This window comes from Salmo salar, unplaced genomic scaffold (assembly GCF_905237065.1).
Source record: "Salmo salar unplaced genomic scaffold, Ssal_v3.1, whole genome shotgun sequence".
NCBI classification, from domain to species: Eukaryota; Metazoa; Chordata; class Actinopteri; order Salmoniformes; family Salmonidae; genus Salmo; species Salmo salar.
Genome location: NW_025549018.1, coordinates 5,171 through 10,571, shown reverse-complemented (window position 1 = coordinate 10,571; position 5,401 = coordinate 5,171). Strand labels below are relative to the sequence as shown.

The 5,401-nt window shown below is 47.4% G+C and overlaps 1 long non-coding RNA gene across 2 annotated transcripts; it reads left to right on the top strand.

The window, feature by feature from the left end:
- The first annotated feature begins 1,259 nt into the window (after window positions 1-1,259).
- On the top strand, window positions 1,260-3,579 carry LOC123735061 (uncharacterized). 2 transcript variants are annotated; one of them, XR_006765237.1, is made up of 4 exons: window positions 1,260-1,284; window positions 2,739-2,814; window positions 3,344-3,479; window positions 3,525-3,579. It is a non-coding gene; the product is annotated as an uncharacterized lncRNA (long non-coding RNA). The 2 variants fall into 2 exon arrangements; XR_006765236.1 differs by lacking the exons at window positions 1,260-1,284; window positions 3,344-3,479; window positions 3,525-3,579 and adding exons at window positions 2,466-2,487; window positions 2,888-2,902 and having other exon boundaries at window positions 2,739-2,840.
- Window positions 3,580-5,401: the final 1,822 nt, after the last annotated feature.

Sequence of the window (5,401 nt, the reverse complement as noted above, 5' to 3'; positions counted from 1 at the left end):
AGAGGAGGGCAGAGAGGAGGTGGCATTGTTAAATGCTTCCCTCCGACTTCATTTACATTTAAGTCATTTAGCAGACGCTCTTATCCAGAGCGACTTACAAATTGGTGCATTCACCTTATGATATCCAGTGGAACAACCACTTTACAATAGTGCATCTAAATCTTTTAAGGGGGGTTAGAAGGATTACTTTATCCTATCCTAGGAATTCCTTCAGACTCTTTCACATAGAGTCTGAACGCTCAGATGAAGTTCTGTTGAGCCTCTTCGACTACACGACAGGCTGCAGTCTTTACAGCAATACATCTACAACTCCTTCAGACTGACTAGAGAAAAGCTCTCCAACTAGCCATAGAAAAGCCCTGTGTTTTTACCATACAGTCCACTACAGTGACACGGTGTTGAGGTTGTGGTCAACCAAGGAAGTATGAACCTAACAGCCCTCAAGCTCTCAAAGGCATAAAATATGAAATATCTTAAGAGGGTTGATGCTGGTCTTCCCTACTGCAGTAGTGCGTGGGCAGGATGCAGGACTGAAGTACTGTACACATATCACCCATGTCTCCACTCTGTAGCTCCTGTTACAGATGCCGTCTGTGTAATGAGTCCACGACCCTGTGGGTGGTCAGGGTAGCCTCACGCTGCTTTAATACACTGGATCAGTGCTGTAGAGCAGTGGATGGAGGGATGACAGAGGAGAGGGGGAGAGAGGAGAGAGAGGAGACCCTGTGGGTGGTCAGGGAAGCCTCGTGTTGCTTTAGAGCAGTGGATGGAGGGATGACAGAGGAGAGGGGGAGAGAGGAGAGAGAGGAGACCCTGTGGGTGGTCAGGGAAGCCTCATGTTGCTTTAGAGCAGTGGATGGAGGGATGACAGAGGAGACGGGGGAGAGAGGAGACGGGACGGGGGGAGAGAGGAAGGGAGGCAGCAGGCTTTAAATCAGTGCGGCAGATGGCCCTTCTAGCTACCACTGCATTCATTTATTGACACAGAAACACAGAGAGAGATGGAGAGAGAGAGAGATGGAGAGAGCGAGAGGTGATCCTGTAGGAAGAGGAGGTTGACTGGCTCAGTAATAGAGACAGGTGATCCTGTAGAAAGAGGAGGTTGACTGGCTCAGTAATAGAGACAGGTGATCCTGTAGGAAGAGGAGGTTGACTGGCTCAGTAATAGAGACAGGTGATCCTGTAGAAAGAGGAGGTTGACTGGCTCAGTAATAGAGACAGAGAGACAGGTGATCCTGTAGAAAGAGGAGGTTGACTGGCTCAGTAATAGAGACAGAGAGACAGGTGATCCTGTAGAAAGAGGAGGTTGACTGGCTCAGTAATAGAGACAGGTGATCCTGTAGAAAGAGGAGGTTGACTGGCTCAGTAATAGAGACAGAGAGACAGGTGATCCTGTAGAAAGAGGAGGTTGACTGGCTCAGTAATAGAGACAGAGAGACAGGTGATCCTGTAGAAAGAGGAGGTTGACTGGCTCAGTAATAGAGACAGAGAGACAGGTGATCCTGTAGAAAGAGGAGGTTGACTGGCTCAGTAATAGAGACAGAGCGTGATCCTGTAGAAAGAGGAGGTTGACTGGCTCAGTAATAGAGACAGAGAGACAGGTGATCCTGTAGAAAGAGGAGGTTGACTGGTTCAGTAATAGAGAGAGAGACAGGTGATCCTGTAGAAAGAGGAGGTTGACTGGTTCAGTAATAGAGACAGAGAGACAGGTGATCCTGTAGAAAGAGGAGGTTGACTGGCTCAGTAATAGAGACAGGTGATCCTGTAGAAAGAGGAGGTTGACTGGCTCAGTAATAGAGACAGAGAGACAGGTGATCCTGTAGAAAGAGGAGGTTGACTGGCTCAGTAATAGAGACAGAGAGACAGGTGATCCTGTAGAAAGAGGAGGTTGACTGGCTCAGTAATAGAGACAGGTGATCCTGTAGAAAGAGGAGGTTGACTGGCTCAGTAATAGAGACAGAGAGACAGGTGATCCTGTAGAAAGAGGAGGTTGACTGGCTCAGTAATAGAGACAGAGAGACAGGTGATCCTGTAGAAAGAGGAGGTTGACTGGCTCAGTAATAGAGACAGAGAGACCGGTGATCCTGTAGAAAGAGGAGGTTGACTGGCTCAGTAATAGAGACGAGAGACAGGTGATCCTGTAGAAAGAGGAGGTTGACTGGCTCAGTAATAGAGACAGCGGTGATCCTGTAGAAAGAGGAGGTTGACTGGCTCAGTAATAGAGACAGCAGTGATCCTGTAGGAAGAGGAGGTTGACTGGCTCAGTAATAGAGACAGGTGATCCTGTAGAAAGAGGAGGTTGACTGGCTCAGTAATAGACAGGACAGGTGATCCTGTAGAAAGAGGAGGTTGACTGGCTCAGTAATAGAGACAGAGAGACAGGTGATCCTGTAGAAAGAGGAGGTTGACTGGCTCAGTAATAGAGACAGAGCGTGATCCTGTAGAAAGAGGAGGTTGACTGGCTCAGTAATAGAGACAGAGAGACAGGTGATCCTGTAGAAAGAGGAGGTTGACTGGTTCAGTAATAGAGACAGAGAGACAGGTGATCCTGTAGGAAGAGGAGGTTGACTGGCTCAGTAATAGAGACAGAGAGACAGGTGATCCTGTAGAAAGAGGAGGTTGACTGGTTCAGTAATAGAGACAGGTGATCCTGTAGAAAGAGGAGGTTGACTGGCTCAGTAATAGAGACAGGTGATCCTGTAGAAAGAGGAGGTTGACTGGCTCAGTAATAGAGACAGGTGATCCTGTAGAAAGAGGAGGTTGACTGGCTCAGTAATAGAGACAGAGAGACAGGTGATCCTGTAGAAAGAGGAGGTTGACTGGCTCAGTAATAGAGACAGGTGATCCTGTAGAAAGAGGAGGTTGACTGGCTCAGTAATAGAGACAGAGAGACAGGTGATCCTGTAGAAAGAGGAGGTTGACTGGCTCAGTAATAGAGACAGCGTGATCCTGTAGAAAGAGGAGGTTGACTGGCTCAGTAATAGAGACAGAGAGACAGGTGATCCTGTAGAAAGAGGAGGTTGACTGGCTCAGTAATAGAGAGACAGGTGATCCTGTAGAAAGAGGAGGTTGACTGGCTCAGTAATAGAGACAGAGAGACAGGTGATCCTGTAGAAAGAGGAGGTTGACTGGCTCAGTAATAGAGACAGAGAGACAGGTGATCCTGTAGAAAGAGGAGGTTGACTGGCTCAGTAATAGAGACAGAGAGACAGGTGATCCTGTAGAAAGAGGAGGTTGACTGGCTCAGTAATAGAGACAGAGAGACAGGTGATCCTGTAGAAAGAGGAGGTTGACTGGCTCAGTAATAGAGACAGAGAGACAGGTGATCCTGTAGAAAGAGGAGGTTGACTGGTTCAGTAATAGAGACAGAGAGACAGGTGATCCTGTAGAAAGAGGAGGTTGACTGGCTCAGTAATAGAGACAGAGAGACAGGTGATCCTGTAGAAAGAGGAGGTTGACTGGTTCAGTAATAGAGACAGGTGATCCTGTAGAAAGAGGAGGTTGACTGGCTCAGTAATAGAGAGAGAGACAGGTGATCCTGTAGAAAGAGGAGGTTGACTGGCTCAGTAATAGAGACAGGTGATCCTGTAGAAAGAGGAGGTTGACTGGCTCAGTAATAGAGACAGCGTGATCCTGTAGAAAGAGGAGGTTGACTGGCTCAGTATGAGACAGAGAACAGGTGATCCTGTAGAAAGAGGAGGTTGACTGGTTCAGTAATAGCAGACAGGTGATCCTGTAGAAAAGAGGAGGTTGACTGGCTCAGTAACAGCGCACACCCTGCTGTAGTGGGTCTGTCTCTGGTCACATGAGTGTAGTGCGTGTGTGTGCGTGTATCTGGGTCGAGGATTGTGTGCGCTGTATGTGTGATTGGTGTGTGTATGTGTGTATGTATGCACGCATGCATGCATGCCGGGCATGTGTGTATGCATGTATCTGGGTCGATGATTGTGTGTGCTGTATGTGTGATTGGTGTGTGTGTGTGTGTGTGCTGTATGTGTGATTGGTGGTGTGTGTGTGTGTGTGTGTGTGTGTGTGTATCTGGGTCGATGATTGTGTGTGCTGTATGTGTGATTGGTGTATCTGGTCGATGATTGTGTGTGCTGTATGTGTGATTGGTGTTCGGATTGTGTGTGCTGTATGTGTGATTGGTGTGTGTGTGTGTCTGTATGTGTTGTGTGTGTTATCTGGGTCGAGGATTGTGTGTGCTGTATGTATGAATGTAGGTCAGTTCACACACCGTTGTCCAGAGGTGAGCAGCTGATCTGTCTGGAACCCCCTGGCCAGGGACCAGAGGCATGACGTCCATCTGTCTCTGAGCAGGGATTCACCCCGTAGTGGAACCACCTCTCAGCACAACTCAGCTGGAAAACTCAGCTGGAAAACATCTCCTAAGCTGCAGTAGTACAGTAACATTACTGTCACCAGACTCAGAACATTCACTCTGTAGCCATGCAGGTGGTCATGCCCTGTACATGAGTAACTGCTGGGACTTCCTCCTTTTAACTCCTAGTGGAGTCAAGGGCCTATTGGAGATGGATTCACCTCCTCAGTGTTCTACCGGGCTAATTCCAATGACTGTCCTGTTACTATACAGAGAGGAATTCCACCAGGCCTGATAAGAGAAGCCTTTCACCGTGTTCCTCCCCACTCCTGACCTTGGCAACCAGACCACAGCTGACCTCTGACGAAAGAGAGACTAACATCCTATAATGATCTACTGTGACCAAACAGTCATGTCACCGTGACAACACAAGTCCTTTCAGTCAGTCATGTGAGCCAGACCAGGGCACATCCTAAAATGGCAGCTTATTCCCTATACTAGTTTTGACCAGAGCCCTGTGTCTGTCATTTGAGGATCATGGGGCACGAAGCACGCGTTTCGCAGATAAATGTGACGTGTTTTTTATGAAACTGGTTGTGCGATGAAAACATTTCCAAAGTTAACTCAATCTTCTGTCAATCTGAAATACTGGGAGCCAAGTAAAGTCTCTGCTAAACTTTCAAACGTGTGTGTGTGTGTGTGTGTGTGTGTTTGGTTTTACCATCCTTGTGGGGACCAGAAATCCTCACAAGGACAGTAAAACAAGGAACATTTGGACAAGTGTGGAAATTTTAGGCCTAGTGGGTTAAGTTTACAATTAGGGTTAAGAATTAAGGTTATCAAAAATACGATTTTGAATGGAAATCAATTGTTTGGTCCCAACAAGGATAGTAAAATAAATGTGTGTGTGTGTGTGTGTATAAAAACAGGACAGATCCAATCCAAGTGGGTGATGATGATACCAGTATGCCCTTGATCCCTGTCTGACCAGAGAAGACACCGTGTTCCCTGACTAAAATAGGATCCTTACAGCATGCCCTTTGGAAGAGAGGACCCAATGTGACTGCCCACCATGTGTTA